The 18,668-nt window shown below is 42.6% G+C and overlaps 1 protein-coding gene across 2 annotated transcripts in view; it reads left to right on the top strand.

Annotated features, from left to right (window-relative positions):
* CCR1 (C-C motif chemokine receptor 1) overlaps positions 1 to 18,668 on the top strand; it is a 174,139-nt gene that overhangs the window by 99,718 nt on the left and 55,753 nt on the right. The window contains exon 1 of one of the 2 annotated variants that reach the window (XM_067044509.1): positions 5,533 to 5,582. The exons of the other annotated variant lie outside the window; for it this stretch is intronic. The gene's annotated coding sequence lies outside the window, so the exon portion shown is untranslated. Of the gene's footprint in view, positions 1 to 5,532; positions 5,583 to 18,668 lie in introns of those variants that run through there. 2 annotated transcript variants of the gene reach the window in all.

An 18,668-nucleotide genomic window follows, 5' to 3' on the forward strand; every position in this document is an offset into this window, starting at 1 on the left:
TGCCTCATTGCCTGTATCAGTGTTTCTCAAACACGACCTCGGGGGAATCTTGCTAAAAATGCAAATTCTGAGTCAGTAAGGAATGGAGTGGGACTTGAGATTGGGCCTTTCTGATAAACTCCCAGGTGGTGTGGATGTTGCTGGACCACCATGCTGAAGATAAAAGGTCCTACATAAAACCAGTCAGCACTGCTGTTTAGTGCCTTCCAGTAGTTCATGCAGAGTAGGTCTTACATTTCCCCTGTACCTACCATGATGCTTAGCTCAGCACTCCATCCATGAGCACTGCTTCCTAAATGTTTGGTGTGGACACCATGAGAGCTATGAGAAAATCGCAAAAACCCACCTGATTCTTCATGGATTGGAGCTAGGATCATGGGCCATTAGCAGAAAACATCTTTGCCCTTCTCTCAGCCCCCGGCTGCCTCAGTTTTGATTTCTGCGTTGAAATCCCCTCTCCTTACCTGTTCTTTTTTTTTGCCTTTTTGTCTTAACCTGTAAAGAAGGATTGAAACTAACAACCTTTGATTTTAAGTGTTTAGTGTAGTTTCCTTCTTGCAGGTTTTGAATTATCTGCATGACTCATCTCTCCCCATGCTTTTTGAAAGTCTGCATTTCCCTGTCCCCTGCTTAACCTCCAAGGCCACTCACTCCTGGGATGTGTCACAGTTGCTTTGTCAGTTTTGAGAGAGTCTCTCTCCTTGAGAGACTCCCCACCTTGCTTTTGTCGTATCCACCTTCTCTCTGGGGCAGAGAGACTGTTGATGCCTCAGCCATCCACACCATATTAACCCCTTCTTGGTTGTTTCCACACATTCCCTCCACTGTCACTCTTGGATTGCTGTGCTTTCTGTAGAAGACACACACAACCTCCGGGAGAAAGGGTATGAGTCACAGGTCATGGAGGCTGTACACATGGGCTGGGACCAAGAGGCAGCTCAGAAACTGGTGGGCTGTGAACATTTCACTCAGTGCTGTTCACCTCAGCCCAGGTCACTGGGCAATGTCCAAGTTGTCACAACTAACACGTGTGGATCAACACATAACAGGAGGGAGTGGGGACTGGGCTGGACAGGGGAGTGGCTGGGCTGCTGTTTTGCACCTGAAGAAGTGTCCTGTGGTGCATTCTACACAGGGTATAATGGGGTGTTCTGACCCAGGGTCCTGATTCCATCCAAACAGCCCAGTCTAGTGGGTGGGGCCTGGTGGTAAAACTACAGACACCACCTAAATCTGCATCCAAAATGCAGGTGATCTGTCCTTCAGGGCTACACTACGGATCGGGAGTATAAAGAGTGCTGAGGACATCCAGGGCCAGGGGGAACCTCTTCAGCAGCTCAGCAGGATTTCAGGGCCCCACATATGTGAACTGGAATTCACAGGGGTACTATCAAGCCAGAGTCAGAAATCACTGCTCCAGAGACTTAAAGGGTGCCTGTGTTTCTATTTCCTCCACAACCAAGACAGCCTGGTATGAAGTATAAGACTAGAATTTGAGGGCATAGGATTTTAGGTGGTGGTGGTGCGAGGGGGTTTGAAAGGTGGCACATATGCTTCCTCCTTTATATTATTATTTTTTAAAGTGTGCTGAAAGCAGAGTTACAATCTGATTGTTAACCTGGCATGCTTTGCTTTGCTAGAAGCAACCGTTTTGAGGGGAAACCTGCTCTTTGTGGTATAATGTCTAGTTCTTTATCTCATCAAGGTGTGACTTTCAATACTTGTTTCTAGTGGGTTGTTTGTCTTTTTCTTGCAAATGTGTAAGAACTCTATGTATTATAGATATCAATACTTTATTGATCATCTTTGTTGCAAACGTATTTTCTCCGAACAGTTTTTTTTTTTTTGCGGTATGCGGGCCTCCCACTGCTGTGGCCTCTCCCGTTGCGGAGCACAGGCTCCGGACGCGCAGGCCCAGCGGCCATGGCTCACGGGCTTAGTTGCTCCGCGGCATGTGGGATCTTCCCGGACCAGGGCACGAACCCGTGTCCCCTGCATCGGCAGGCGGATTCTCAACCACTGCGCCACCAGGGAAGCCCGAACAGTTATTTTTATATTGGGTTTGCTATGGTCTATTCTGTTCTACAAAATGTTGAAAAATTTATAAAATCAAATATGCTTACCTGTTCTTTTATAGCTTCTGGATTCTTGTGCCATATCACTAATATAAGGAAAAGCTATTTATTTTTGTGTGTTCCAGAAGTTTCTTTCTCTTTGATTTTCTAGGTATATGAACATGCAAAGTTTTATCAACATTTTTCTTCGTGTTTTTTAGACCCTCTAAAATAATATTAAATTATAATGGTGGCGGCAGGCATTGATACATGGTGCTTGACTTATTTGACTTAGCTTTAATATTTCACTATTTGGGGTGATTTTTTTTTTTGAGGATTTTTGGTAACAGATTTCATCACAGTTTCCCCCATTTTGGAGATAATTGCTGAGCTTTTTTCTTTTTTAATACATTTATTTATGTATTTATTTATTTATTTATGGCTGTGTTGGGTCTTCACTGCTGCACACAGGCTTTCTCTAGTTGCAGAGAGCAGGGGCTACTCTTCGTTGCAGTGCGCGGGCTTCTCATTGCGGTGGCTTCTCTTGTTGCGGAGCATGGGCCCTAGGCATGTGGGCTTTAGTAGCTGTGGCACATGGGCTCAGTAGTTGTGGCTTGTGGGCTATAGAGAGCAGGCTCAGTTCTTGTGGCGCACGGGCTTAGATGCTCTGTGGCATGTGGGATCTTCCTGGACCAGGGATTGATCCTGTGTCCCTGGCACTGGCAGGCGGATTCTCAACCACTACACCACCAGGGAAGTCCAATTGCTGAGCTTTTATCAAATAATTTTTCAGTATCTATTAATGCAATCATTTGGTTTTTGCCATTTAATTTGTTAATCTAATGTATTAAGAGAATAGAGCTCCTAATTCAGACCATCTTTTCATGTTTAGATACCATCACTTGACCACAGTATATTATTCTTTTGATGTACTGCTAGATTTTATTCCCCAGTATTTTGACTTTTACTTACAAATGTATAAGTGAGATTGATATATTTATAAGTGAGAATTGCACTCTAACTCTATCTTTAAAAACAGACTGACTTCACAAAATTAAATGGGAATTTTTCCATAGTTTTCTATGAGCTACAATAATTTAAATATCATAGAAATTATCTCTTCTTTAAAGGTTAAGTAGAACTTAGCTATGAAAATATCCGGTTCTGGTATCTTTTTAAAAGTAGATATTAATTTACCTTTGTGATTTTTCTATGTTATTCAGCCCATTTGTATTTTCTACTTCTTTTTGGGTGAATTTTGATACATAAAAATTTTCTAGGCATCCTCCCATTTCTTCAAGGTTTTCCAGTGAGTTGTCATAGTGCTGTATGTAGAATTCATCTATAATTGTTCATCCCTCCCGTCTTTGTGTGTCTCCTTTCTTATCTAATGAATGTGCAGCTCATAGAAGAGCAAATCCAAGTGACTGAAAAATATACAAATATGCACAAACACAGAAATTACATTCAAAGTGAAAAATCACTTTACGTCCACTATACAGAACACATTAGGAAGAGTGGAAATGCCTGGTATAATGAGTTAGTGAGGAGTAGGGAGGAGTGAGAGGTTTCTTCATATGCTGTCTGTGGAAAAGTAAATTACTGTTATTGCTTTATAAAATAATCTGCCAGGTTCTTTCAAATTTAAAACACATATCTTGTGCCCCACCAATCCCATGCCTGGGAACCAATGCCATAGAAATAAAAGTACCAGTGACTGGCATGTAAGGATATGTAAGTAAAAAAGAAAAATTTTGAAAAGCCATTAATTCTGAATACTAGAAAGGTTCAATAAATTATGGCCCATCCACACCCTAGAATATTATTATGCAATTAAAAAGAAGGAATTAGAGCCAAACTGGCTGATTAGGAAGAATTTCCACAAAGTATTATGGAATTCAAAAGCAAGAGGCAAAGAACAGTGTACTGCGTATTGTAAACAATGGCAGAAAAAGAAAAAGAAAAACCCAAACAACTGTGTATGGATATGGTACATTAGGACAGAAAACATGGGTCATTTGTGAGACTTGGGGGATATCAGAAGAAGAAAGAGTGGAGATGGAAAGATCATCTTAGGAAAAAAAGGAGAGAAACAAAAAACTGTACTACCAAGAAAAAGATACCCTCAGATGTGCATGTATAATATGATCCCACAAATGTAAAATTATATATGTTAATGTGTGTTTTGGAGAATAGCCCAAAGTGATCAACGACTGCTGCATCTAGAAATGAGTACTTGAGTTCACTGTCATCCAAGCCCGTGCTCTCCCAGTGATGTGAGTTTCTACTGGGGTTTCACTTAAGCCCAAATGATAATCTGTAACCAATGAACCAAATGTTAAACTTAACCATAACCAACGTAACTCATACACAATGCTGGGAGAAATAAAGAGGGACAAGAACTGCAGGCAGAGACAATACATATTTTTGCAACTGGTTTTTAAGACCCCCGTCCTCCGCTACTATTTCAGGTTCCCCTTTCCTGTGGCCACCACCTGCATGGATGGAGTCCTTTGAGGTGGCCCAGTCTGTCATTCCTCAGTCCCTTGAGACATCCACAGACCTGTCTGTATAGGACTGGGGTAGTTTCTGTTAATCCTACTTTTGGGTATAACAGTTTAAGGTGATGCATAAAACATTCCCCTACGTTTCATATATGATATATACTCTTCCAGAATATATATATTTGTATGTATTTTTTAAAAAATTCTTTCTCTTGTTCACCATTTCTCTAATTGTGTAAGGAAATGACAGTGGGGTCAGGTGGCATTCTCAGTTTCCTTAATAACTTTTTTGGGTCACTTGGCCACTAAAACCTTGAGATCAGTGGAGCTTCATGGTGTGAGGACAGGAAACAACACTTGTGAGTGGATCATTAGGTAAAAACATGAGATGTGTCACAGCCTCCTGCGTCTCCCCACCCAACTTCATCTTGTGGTTCCTACCTCTGGTTTAGAGGCGAGGTCATCTCAATCTTCAAGATGCTGTCTCAGCTGGTAACTTAGTTAAAAGTTTACATAATTTGAAAAGAATGTATTGACTTTTCAGGCACAGTAATAGATAGAAAAGCATTACACCAGTGTATCTTTAGGCTTCTTATAAGACTTCCTGAAATATCTATAGTTCTGGAAATAACCACACAGATGTTGCTCTCTTTTTTTCTGTTTTAACTTCTTGTGAGTCACAAGAGACAAAACACATAGATTTTGGACCAATACCCAATATGGATATAGTTGATGTAAGAATTCAATGCCATTCAAAAATGTGGTTGAGATAATATGAGGCAGGTAAAAAATGTGGTTAATTGAATCTAATTTTTGCTTCAGCTTTTTTTTTTTTTTTTTGCGGTATGCGGGCCTCTCACTGTTGGGGCCTCGCCCGTTGCGGAGCACAGGCTCCGGACGCGCAGGCTCAGCGGCCATGGCTCACGGGCCCAGCCGCTCCGCTGCATGTGGGATCTTCCCGGACCGGGACACGAACCCGTGTCCCCTGCATCGGCAGGCGGACTCTCAACCACTGTGCCACCAGGTAAGCCCTTGGCTTCAGCTTTGACCTTAGTCATTGGAAGGGCAAAAAGCTATTTGCCTGCATCAATGTTAATTTTGGGATTTCTGAACTTTTGCATGATCAATGGTCATGTGATTATGCAGATCCCCATCATATAAATGTATGAAACACAAGAACAAGCTTATTATAAATAATTGAATTCAGTTCCAAACATACATAAGCATTTGGAAGTAACTTAGAGTGAAAAATCTCTTTATGTGCTTTATATGTTGAAATTCTATCAACCAGTTGAAATATAAACGTACATTGAATATTGCAAGAGTAAGATGCTGTAAAAACTGATAGTAATAAGCTGTCAATTTTATGTACAAAAATTAAGATGTTTCAAATAGTTAAATAAATAGAAAAATTAGACTGGAGTTAAAACCAGAAATCAGGGAGAATTTGATTTATTTGGATACTGTAGGAAGTACATTGTATCAGTTTTAGGCTGAGAAATGTTTATAAACATATAAATAACATTAAAAGGTAGAACAGAAAAAAAGAATAGAGATTATGGAGAGTCAGTTATATAATTTTGATATTTGTAGTTGTTGACTTCCTAGAATTATTCATAAAATTAAACAAAATAAGCTTTAAGAACTGTAATTGATTCTTAGTTTAGTTAATTCAATTTTAGCCAAGAATCTTGCCATAAGGTTTTTGTGTGTTTGTTTTTAATTAATTAATTTATTTTGTTTATTTTATTTTTGGCTACATTGGGTCTTCATTGCTGCACGCGGGCTTTCTCTAGTTGCGGCGAGTGGGGGCTACTCTTCGTTGTGGTGCGCGGGCTTTGCATTGCGGTGGCTTCTCCTGTTGTGGAGCATAGGATCTAGGCACGTGAGCTTCAGTAGTTGTGGCACGCGGGCTCTGTAGTTGTGGCTCATGGGCTCTAGAGCGCAGGCTCAGTAGTTGCGGTGCACGGGCTTAATTGCTCCGCGGCATGTGGGATCTTCCCGGACCAGGGGTCGAACCTGTGTCCCCTGCTTTGGCAGGTGGATTCTTAACCACTGTGCTACCAGGGAAGCCCCTCCATAAGGTTTTCTATTTGAGAATTCTTCTCATCCTGTGAAGATGAATTAAAAGCAAAATGTGAAGGTTTTCACCTTAAAATTTCCTAAAAGAACTTCAGAAGAATGTATGAAAATATCCATGATAAATTTTCTTTGATCCAGTCATTAAAAAGAATATGAGGTATTCAAAAAAGAAAATGTTGAGGTGAAAGGGAAACATTCTATTTTATTAATCAAACTTTGAAACAGTCTACCTCACAAGACTGTTTTACAAAGGCACAATCTTTGTTTTCAAAAGACAATTGAAAACAGAGGCTAAAATTTAACAAAAACCTTGTCAAAGTGATTGCTAGAGGTTCCCAACCATTTTCAGAAGTTGAAGAATTTTGAGATTTGTCCAGGCTGTGAATTCTAGATGCAAATATTCTTCTAGAAAACATGGATTACTGACAATCCTAAAGTTTGTGTACGATGCACCTGATATTTGGGCATGCAGAGACTACCAGATAGCTTTTTTTTTTTTTTTAAGTTTGAGAGCACCATGGAATCAGACGGAATTCTATTATGTTTTACTTTATTTGCTTGTCAAGAGATTTCTAAGTCTCATATGGATAACAACTTAGTGAATCTGAAGGAAAGAAAAAACACGTATTGAATGGAAAATCAAAAATGCAAAATGTTCTGTTATTGTCATTGATAATGGAAAACACTTGGTGAGACTATGAGTGATTTAGGGATCACAAGCATGCAGTGTTTTGTTCACACCTTTCAGTTGTGTTTTCAGAAAGTACCTATGACATTGCATAATGTAGCAGAATTGCTGATCATAAGCAAAAAGGTAGATGGCCACTAGTATTATTCAGTGTTTAGCCAAAGGTAAACTATATGACATACACGAGATAGTAAAACTGCTTTAATACACATTTCTCCAAAATGCTCAAATGGCATAGCATCCTTGATGTGTTAGAGAGGCTGCTTGATCAAAAGGAAGTGGATTAATACACTTCACAAATAACAGTGCTGGCACAGTAAAACTTGGTAACAACCAATAGTTGCTTGTGGAAAAATAACTGATTTACTGGAACCCACTGAAGAAGTCATCTTGAAAGCACAAGTATTTCTGACCCAATATTGCTGTGAAGATCCTGCTATCCTTCCACTCCAGAGGTGTGCCTGCGATGAGAGCTGAGGTGCAGGTGGAATCTGAGACAGTTTTTTAAAATATTTAATGCCAGTTGGATTGCTTATGGCACATTATTAGATTCAAGGCTTAAGAACAACCCTTTCTCGAGTGCTTGTATGGAACAAGCATGGGAAAATATTAGAAATCTAAAATGAAAAAGTGAAGGCAATAATCGTAATCCCTTGTCTTCACTTGGGTTTCCCAGAAGGCAGAGCTCAAGATCAAGATCAAGGTTTATGTGCCAGAACTTCATCAGGGTATGTGATCTCAGGCAGCAGAGGTGAAGGATGGGGTAGTAAAGCAGGAAAAGAGTCAGGGCCAGTACAAGGATGCATTGTGACCACTACCATGCATGCTGGAAGCTATGAGATGCTTCTCAGGATTGTCTATCTGGGGGTGGAGGCAGACACATTTCCCCATCAGCTCCTATCTTCCATTGGTCAAGGCTTTGCCCCACTGGACATAAGTCGCCTGCACTCCCAGCTTGCACATGCATGGTGCTGAGTGTCAGTGGAGGAGTCCTGGGGTAGGTGGTGAGAGGCATGGTCCGAGCCCAGACCAGGTGCCATCAGGCTGCACCTGTGAGAGGCTGACAGGTGCCCCAGCAGAAAAGGCTGAGAGGATTGGAAGTGGCTCCTAAGAGGTGTCCAAATAGTCAGCTTTTAAGAACACTCTTCAGAAGGCACCCTCTTCAAGCAGTGCACTAATAGTGAAATTGCATTATCAATCAGTGATGGTATCTTTAATTCCAAGAGTTGAAGAGGAGACTGTCACCTTAGTTGATTACCACGAGAGATCAGGAAAGGAAAGCTTAGTAAGTCTGTGACAACATCACCGTGAGCACTTCCCCACACTGGTACAGTAAGCACAAGACCTTGCTCCTCCGCTAGCCTCGGCTGGAAGCCATAACTGTGTAGGATCTTACATGTGCTGCGTGGTGACCTCTGGAGCCGCTGAATGCTGACAGTGCAGAAAAGTGATTGTCTCTGCACCATGATGTCAATCTTTAAAAATGAGAGCACTTGGGCTTCCCTGGTGGCACAGTGGTTGAGAATCTGCCTGCTAATGCAGGGACCACGGGTTCAAGCCCTGGTCTGGGAAGATCCCACATGCCACGGAGCAACTGGGCCCGTGAGCCACAATTGCTGAGCCTGTGTATCTGGAGCCTGTGCTCCGCAACAAGAGAGGCCGGGATAGTGAGAGGCCAGTGCACGGCGATGAAGAGTGGCCCCCGCTTGCCACAACTAGAGAAAGCCCTCGCACAGAAACGAAGACCCAACACAACCATTAAAAAAAAAAAAATGAGAGCACTCACCTTTACTATTACAACTGCAATTATAATTAAATTTTAAAATAAGATTTCAGATTTATGTAAATCCCAGCAATTTTTTTTCTGTGATAGTGACCATCAGTTTTGGACTTAGCTGTGGCCAGGTATTTTAGCCAGTGTTATACCATTCAGCATTTACCAAAAATGTGTAGTTGATTAGCCTCTAATTTAATAGTGTTCTGATCATCTAATTATGTTTTAGTTACTGTTCTGGACAGTGTTTTGTTCTTTGTTTGGGTTACTAAGAAGTGAGGACATGGATCCTTACTCATATGCAGTAAGGGATTCTGTTTATGGCTTACTCTTACTCTCCTATTCTTATTTTCTGTTTGCACTTTCTTTCTCATATAATAACATCAAAATTTTTAAATTTGTTTTTATGAAGGTTATGAGTGCATAGTTAAGAAAATCAGATACTGGCCTACAGAGGACAGAAAAAAAAAAAAAAGAAATTAGAAATAGCATCTCCTGCTCCACCTCTCCCCATCTCTGCCCACTCTTCCCAGGCAACCACTTTGATTTCCATTGGCCATTTCTCTTGCTGCTTACCTACATGTTGTTAAGTAATATGCTTATGTTGATTCCTCACGGTGTACCAGTTTTAGGTATTATTATTGATTTCCTGTTCTTGTAGGTGAGGACTAACTCACTCACACTTCCTTCCCCTCTCTACATCTCAGTCTGGTTATTTTCTGGTTTCTGGTTAAATCACTAATTAGTGCTCATGCCATGATAACTGCATAAATAGTATTCACTGTGAAGCCAGTGTGTTGTGTTCCTGCGGTTTATTGGCTCCCCACACCCTCCATCTACTAGTTGTTTTCATACCTATCACCAATTTTCCAAAATGCTCCAATTTGATCTGTCAGTTATTGCCCAACGATAATTTTTCAGAATGTTCAAAACCCATATGTTCTATGTTTCATCCTCGAGACTAATCTGGACTGTCTCTGGGGGTCCTGGAGTTCCCTTTGCTGTTCACCTGTATTAAACCCTGTTTTGGGGATCCTGGGACCCCCTCTTTCTTGCTAACTGCTCATTTTACTGAAGCATATCTCTTGTCTCTTCCTGAGAAAAAGGGTAAATTGGAGGAAAAGTTTAAAGTCCTCTCATGCCTAGAAGTACCTGTATTATACCTTCCTACTTGATCAAAACTCTGGTTCTGTATAGATTTCCAGGTTGAATGTAGTGTTTTCTCAAAACTGTGCAGCTGCTGCCCCACTGTCTTTTGTCAGTGTTGTGTCGATGTTTGGTCCATTTCTGTTCCTTTCTGTTGCCCATTATTTTCTCCTTGAAAACTCTCAATATACTTATTTATCCCTGCAGTTACGAAAGTTCATAAGGATGTGTTATGGAGGGGATTTCTACATAAGAGGATTGTTATGAGGATTAAATGAGTTAATATATATAAAACTCTTAGACCAGCTCCTGGGAAAATAATAAAAGTTGTATTATGGGCTATTACCTATTAGTTTTTCTATTCACCTTTATCTTTCAAACCCTCTGTTAACTTTTCTTTAAAATTTATATTTTTAATTTCCAAGAGTTTTTTCCTCTTCTCTGAGTGTTCTCCCTCTCTTTCCCTTTTCTGCTTGCTTCTAGGAGCCATACTTTTCTTTATCTCTCTGAGAATTGATTACATGTTTGGTGGGGTTTTTTTTGATTTTTCATGCCCTCATATTTCTCTTGCCTCTGAGCTCCTTTTCTCCTAGACATTCATTCCAGATGCTGTCTTCCATGTAGGCAGTTGTCCTCAGAGTCTGACAGTCCTTGGCATTCCATTTATATTTAAGAGTGAGATACCAAAGCTGACGGGAAGCCCTGACTGGGCAGGACTTGTCCGCTGGTGGCTTATCACAGGTGTTTAGTGAGCTGGTCCTTATGTTGGGGGACCCCTGAACTGCAGAACCTGTAGGTATCTTTCTGTGGGTAGGTATCTTTCATTTGTTTCTGCAAAGAAGAATCTTATCTCCTGCGCTGCCTGGCTGCAGAGTTTTTGAAAGTGGTATTTTTGAAGTGGGGCTAGCAGTCTCAATATTTGGCACAAGCCAAATTTGGCACAAGCCAGTGTGCTAAATCCCTTTGGTTTGAGTCCAGTACTCACCCCTGGCCCTCTACTGTGTGCCTCTGAATGTGGAGAACCTTGGGTTTATTTACTCTTGGAGATACATGAGTATCTCCTATGGGGATGGGTAAGAGAGTCACCTGGCCTGGCAGGGGGGAGAAGGGTGTGGGGCATCTAACTACTCCTTTTGCAGACTTTTAACTAACTGCCCTGTTTTTAGCCTTGAGATTCAATCCCAGCTTCCACTTGGTACCCCTGAGTCTCAAAAATGGCTAAAGTTCTGAAGGGCTCAACTGGCTTCCTTCTCATTGTTCTAAGCAAATTCTTCAGTAGGCCTTCCCACCATTCTACAGGTCCAATTGATTCTAAATGAATGTGGGTTCATACCAGAGCCAAGACCAAGAGGCCACATCGGACATCAGCCTAAACCCTCCACCTTATGCTGTGAAATAAACTCCTTGCCTGCAGTTAGGATACTGTGATGATGTATAAGGCCTTCAGAAGGTGTGGGGATAGATGGAGTTAGCAGAGGTACGACAAGGGAAGCAGTTTAATTATAGAATATTTAGTCCACTGAGGGCAAATCCCATCTCCCTCCTTGATACAACTGGAAGCTGGCTGGTCTGCACTGAGCATGCTGCCATATGGTAGTTTTATCAACTAATCAAATTTGTTGATTTTTCCTGAAGGAAATTTGGCATACAGCCAAGGTAGAAACCAAGACAACCTCAACCAGTAGAAGTCTGTGCTTTTAAGTCTGTGCTTTGTCTCCTTCCCTGTACCATTGTTTAGTTTGTTCATGAGCCCGTGATAAATCATCTGACTGCTATAGGGAGGGCAACCAGCATACCGTATTATCAGAGCCGCTTCTACTATGAGAGCCTTTTGAGGAGCGTTTACATGAGATATGAATATTTTTAGGTTTGGAGCTCATTCCAAGACATCTATTGACATGGTCCTCCATACTTTCTTGACCAGAATTTTAAAATCTTATTCCTTCCTTTTTCAACATTTGGCTAGATCGTAAGCTACTGTCTAGGAATAGGTATAGATTCTGACCCTAGATAATCTCTCCTTCCAGGCAAAGTGGATGATATCATAAACTCATCGAATTCTACCACCTGGGAGGCGTCTTCTCCTTTACTGTCCTTTAGGGCTACCCCGAGAGGGCCTGTGACTGACTCAGTTTACTTCATGCTCATTCAAGCAAAGTGCAGGGCCGTCTATTCCTGGGCCAGGAATTAGGTGGCCCAGGAACAAGGGTTTCCATCCTAAGTCAACCAGTCAGAGGGGACACCCTGTGAGGTCACAGGTCCAGATTGAGGGATGGTGGTGGCAGGTTGTTGTTGGGGGTAGGGATGCTGTGGGTGTGAGCAACCTGCCCATACTTTCTTCAGCGCCTGCTTGGATTAGATCTGTATACATCACTTCCACTTTACGAGGCAGTGTTCATAGGTCTCCCTGCTTTGTTGCTAAGTGGGTCAGATGGCAGTTAGTTCAAAATAAACAACTTGAGTGTCATGGTAACCTGGTGTCCTGTAGTCAAAAACTCTTAGTCTCCCCTGGAGTCCAGTAGCAGTCCAGGAGTTCTTTCTTGCAGATGGGGACAAGGCCTTACTCCACTCTCCTAGGAGCTGCTGCCGTGTTCATTCAAGGCTGGCTGCAGACTCCATACAGTATCCTGATATGCTCTGTACACTGCCCACAGCATTTCATCTGATGGGTTGTCACAGTGGTGACAAAGCCACTAGACTTACACCCCCTGGTTATCTTTAGAACTTTCTCTTGCTCTGGACCCCCAAAATGAAAGTTTTAGGGGTAACCCAGTAATTGGGTAGAGCAGAACACACAAATATGGTATATGCTGCTCCATCATCCAAAAGACCCCTCAGTTATTGATATTCCTTTATTGGTGGAATAAAGGTATATGTGGCAATTTGAAAACATAGCTACGCATTCTTTAGCATACTTCCCTTCAAGGCTAATCATCCTCACCTAGAATGTGGGCTGGAAGTGATGCTTTGTGACTCATGAGGCCAGTTTAGAAAGAGGGGACAGGAGCTTCCCTGGTGGCGCAGTGGTTGGGAGTCCGCCTGCCGATGCAGGGCACACGCGTTCGTGTCCCGGTCTGGGAGGATCCCGCATGCCACGGAGCGGCTGGACCCGTGAGCCATGGCCGTTGAGCCTGCGCATCCGGAGCCTGTGTTCCTCAGCGGGAGAGGCTACAACAGTGAGAGGCATAAGTATCGGGAAAAAAAAAAAAAAGAAAGAGGGGACAGCTTCTGCCTGGCTCACTCTCTCCTGGGATGTTTGCCCTTGGAATCTAGTCACCGTGTTATGAGGAAACCCACGTCACATGGAGAGAGCATATGTGGGTGTTCTGGCCAACAGTTCCAGTTAGACCGTAAGCCAATGGAAGCCGCCATCAGCTGCCAGACATATGAGTGAGTGAGCCTTCAGATGATTCCAGCTACAGCCTTTGAGTCTTCTGACTGAGGACCCAGACATCATGGAGCAGATCCAAGCCGTTCCCATTGTGCCATGTCCAAATTCCTGACCCTGAGATAATAAATGAGTGCTATTGTTTTAAGCCACTGTGTTTTGGGGTAATTTGTTATGCAGTCATAGATAACCAACACAGTGCAGCAACTTGTCCTTCAGAAATATTTGACAGCCCCTATTCTAGATGAATATCTACATGCTGATTACCAGGACTGTAATGATTTGCTTCAGCAACAGAACCAAACTTAAAAGAACACATACAGTTAAAGGCACTATCTGATTTAGTTGTAATATTCCACTGTAATTTTCTAAGACCCACTGGTTTTTTATGTCGGCCATCTGGAGAATTATAAGGAGGTGCTATCATAGGAATTGATATGTCTGCACCTTTCTTATCTGTGATGGGACACTGATTTCTGCTCTTTTCCTCATAGGGTAATGTTCTGATCTTGATTGGGAGGACAGGATGCCTGTAGTGGCTTCCACTTGGACCGTCCTCTCATAGTAACCTTTCTGTACTGTCTGAAAGCCAGTGTGGGAATCCCACCCTTCGCTGAGTATATTTCTTCCTGCCCTGCCCTTGAGGTCTGGTGAAAAAATCGCAAGGTAGGTTCAGAGCTCTATCCAGTCCACAGTGATACAAAATCACATCAAAACTCTGTCACCTGACTCTCATGAGCACCTACTCTGAGGCTGACTTCAGTGATTCCTTGGGTCTTTTGGAATTACTGTAATTTACAACTGGCATCCACTAAAAAGTGTATTTCTTTCCCCAGTGCCTGTTATTCCAGAAAAATTGGCTGTGGGTCCACTCGAGAAAGGCTAGGGCAGAGGTTTTCACGACTGGCAATATTTTAAAGCTCTTCCTCAAAGATGTGTGTTTTCCTTTTCATTCAAGAGGCCCTGGTTTTGTGAAATGACTCCCTTCTGAGAATTTGGACAGCGACCGCATTCTCTACCAGAGCAATCAGGACAGGTCTGATTTTTGCCATACTTGAAATTTTCTTAAGTCAGACATGATTTAATTCCTGGGATCCCCATGATGAATGAACACAGAGCTTTCTGGATGTCAGATCACTCTTTGGGCCCAGATCACTGTCCTGTTCCTGTTGGCTTCCTTAATGGCCACACCTCTGTTGTTTCTGGCAGGTAAAACATCCACTCTTAATATACTCCCTACTCATTGATGTCAAGGATTGTATTTCAGTTATAGCCCCTCCTACCACCATTCCAGATGACCTTCCCTCTCCAATCTTGTCTTCAAGACAAAAGAGAGAAGGGTCTTCTCTGCTCTAGAGAGGAAGCGAGTGAGGTAGACTAATCAGAACCCATGTGTTAGTAGTATAGTGTTAGTAATATAGTAGTTAGTAGTTAGTAGTATAGTTAGTAGTATAGTGTTCAGTCTTCCTCTAGGTTATTCCAGAGGATCCCTGGCCCTTCACACTTGCCTAGCATGGACAAGCATTTGGTCTAAGTCTGTATTCGCCCAATCAGCAAACTCATAGAACTTTAGCCATTGAGTTCAGTATTTCTGATGAGTCCATGTATCAGTAAATTCAGCCGAGTCCAAAATTCACTTCTCACTTTTATTAAGCACTCAAAATCCAAACTCAGATTTTTGATAATATGTATTGAACAATTTCTGTAATTCCTTATGGAATTTTCTTCCGTACTCTGATTCTGCATTTTATCTTCTGGGTCATGTTGAATTTGAATCCTGTTTATTAGGTGAGCAGCCTTGAAGAGTGGGACATGGGGTGAACTGTTAACTTTGTCATACTAAGGAAAAATGGTTTTCTTTGGAAAGAAAGGTATAGATGAGAGTGTGCCAGAGAGCAGTGAGGATCAGGGTTTCCCAGGTCCTCTGCGTCCATCCAGATAGCCCCATTCCCGCCGGTTCTTGGTCTGTCTCAGTTAATGCCTTAACATTCATACATGCTTTTTGGCAAATGTGTGAATTCAACTCATATTATAATTAAGACACCTGCCAATTCGGGCTCTGAATTGGTTTCCAACAGTCGTAACCTGGAAACTTCAAGTAATAAGAGTTTTGTTTTTGTTTTTGTTTTTCCTCCCGACATGGTCACAGAACGGCTCTGTTTCACTCTGACTTGTAGAAGAAAACTTCAGTATTTGAGTGTTTGGTTTTTTTCCCCTTGCTTTAAGTTGCTCAGTGCCTTTGGAAACAGCCATCCTACCCTCTGGTTCTGGCATCCCTCATCCTTTTAGGTTGGTAAATAGCAGCACCTTCCTGCCACCTGCCCTCACCCCTGGCCAGGCTCTGTCCTCAGTGGGCACATAGTGCAAGGTGATAGCCTGACTAATTGTTCGATTGCTCTATCCCATGGGCTGCTGTTTGCCCATTCTGGGATATGGATGTGAGTCTCATTTCCCTGGAAGTCTGATGCCTGCAGCCTGTTTTCTAGCACTCATTTCCACATCAGTTTATCTTGATTTATAAACGACCCCAACTTCAGCCAAGAATGACTGTATGCATGTGGTTTGGACAGCTCACAGAATGTGAGAAGGACCTCAGGAGGAGGTCATGGAGCCCCTCTCTAGGCCACAGCCACAGATTGCCGCCCATCCATCTCTGTGTGTCTTCATTTGAGTTTTCAAATTCCAGTTGGCCTAGTTTAGGTCAGGCTAGGATCTATCACTCTTGGATCAAACAAGTCAAGAGGAGCGTGGTGATGGCCACAGTAGGAATCATTATGAACCAAGCAACCACCCCCTCACCCCGCCCTGGTTGGTATCTATAGCAGTGTTATTTCCCATTGCCAATAGTGTACATCCAAACCCTTGACACGTTCTTAATTCAGGCATCAAAGTGCCCTTGCTTCTTCACCTGCCGATTTCTCCCATCCACATCGACTGTTAGTCTCTATTCCCTGAACATCATCTGTTCATTTTCAACTCTGCCTTTGTATAACCCCTTCCTACAGCTTTCCTCAGAGGTGTAGTTTCCTGTTCTTAGGACCCATCCTCACCCCTCCTCTTTCAGGAGGGCTTCCCTGAACACTTACTTGACAGTTTCCGTATTTTTTCTTTTGTTGCCAACTTGTTTTCCTGTGCCATATATTGTCTCCTCATGTCACTCAGGGTCCCAGCAGGAAATGACACACTCAAATTGGGCAGTCTGAGGAGAGTTTAATCAAGGGACCATATACAAAGATGATAGCAGGGTGGAGGGAGAATGCAGTCCCCTGAGATGAGCAACAGAGTTTATTACCAGCCCTAGGTTGAAAGGGGCTAGGGGTGGGAGGATCTGGCAAGGTCCAGAACTCAGAGATGGGACCTGCTGTTTCACCAGCCCCCAGTGCTGCTGCAGGGAGGGGGCTGGGGGAATAAATACTCTGATCTCACTCTCCTCCCTTCTTCCAGTCTCCTGTAAGTGTTCCGCATGGACCTAGTCCAGAGAACAAGGGAGAAAACTGGTGTGGTCCATACAGGGCAGCTTTTCAGGCACAGAGCAGGGCAGAGCAGGGTGGAGAGTGGATCTGGGTGGGGCAGCAGAATATCCCACACACTCCCAAATTTGATAAATTCTCATCTTCTTGAGGCCAGCAACCATGTTTTTCTTTTACCATCCCCTTTACCTCCCTGCGTAAAGACTAGGACAATTACAGATGTTGAAGAAGTGTGACCAGTTGGGGTTCAACTGATGAACAGCATCCTGATTGAACAACAGTAGGGTGAACAGAACATCTGTCCATCTGTCCATTCTCACTTGTCCTGGGTCAGAGGAGTGGCTATTCTGATTTACAGATTTCAGAAAATGGATTGGGCCACACTTATTAGCAGTTGGGGCTTTTGTGTGTTAAAAAATCCCACACATGCACTAGCAAGTCTAGTCTATTTCCACCCTCCAAGCAGCAGTATGTGGAATCAGGGTGGGCCCCATGGAGTCAGGTTCTGCCATCCTGCAGCTCTCTTCTGGTGCACATGTTTTCAGCCTACCCATTGCTTGTGTGTGGCCCCCTGGAATTAGATTTGAATTTTTGTTTAAGAGGAGATAAGGTAATTTCATAGACTTTGAACTATAACCAGCTTTACCAAAGCCCTACACCCAGGAACTAGGAATTAGCCCTGGTACTAACAAAGTGAAACTGTGTTTCCTATCCTCTGTTCCTCCCTCCTGTGGCCACTGTATTGCACAATTCCTAGGGATATAAATGGCATCCCCTAGAGTTTTGCAACCCAGTTGGACAAGATCAGATATAGGCATTCCTGATTTCTTGCTGTGATATCATCAAAACCTCACCTCCCACCTAGCATATGGGCATATTTTCTGCTTCACTATTTTCTTGAATGACTGCACAGGGCTAGCTGCAGCTGTAGCATGCGAAGGCCCCCTTGTGTTCACATTTCCCACTACACCTGTAACTGAAACAGGTGTTAGCAAGGGACAGTCTTAGGCTTGGGGTCAATTTCCCAGGATCCATACTAAGCCGGGAAGAATCTTGTCCTATCTGAAAACTGAGAGGCTTTCCTCAGTTCAGAAAGTCTAGATTGCAGGAGGCAACCACTCTTCTTATGGCATAGGGAAGTGGCCAGTGGACTAGCTCTTGCTTAGCCAGGGAAGGTTAACTTTGAAAATAGGCAAAATCTAGGTATGTAGAATTTTACAGGCATTAATAAGTATTTCTCTATTCAAGCCCATATTAATATCCATATGTGTATTTATATCTCTCTATATATTAAATATCATTGCTTTTTTCCCCTCTGCCTTATTTCTCAGCCAGGATCTGGGGCTCTAACATCCATTTAGAGCCTGTCCTGCAGGACAGTCCTGCAAATTCATGTAAGCCGTCTGTGGACCTCAAGAGCTGAAATTTGGGGTCTTTGAATTTGCCACCAGTACGTTGAACCAACAGGGCTTATGAGGTATGAACAGAAAGAATCTACTTTTGTGTCTCACATCTCTTCAAAAAAAATTAAAGGCTGAAGTTATTACAGCCACAGTAAAAAG

The sequence above is a fragment of the Kogia breviceps genome, chromosome 10 (genome assembly GCF_026419965.1).
Source record: "Kogia breviceps isolate mKogBre1 chromosome 10, mKogBre1 haplotype 1, whole genome shotgun sequence".
NCBI classification, from domain to species: Eukaryota; Metazoa; Chordata; class Mammalia; order Artiodactyla; family Physeteridae; genus Kogia; species Kogia breviceps.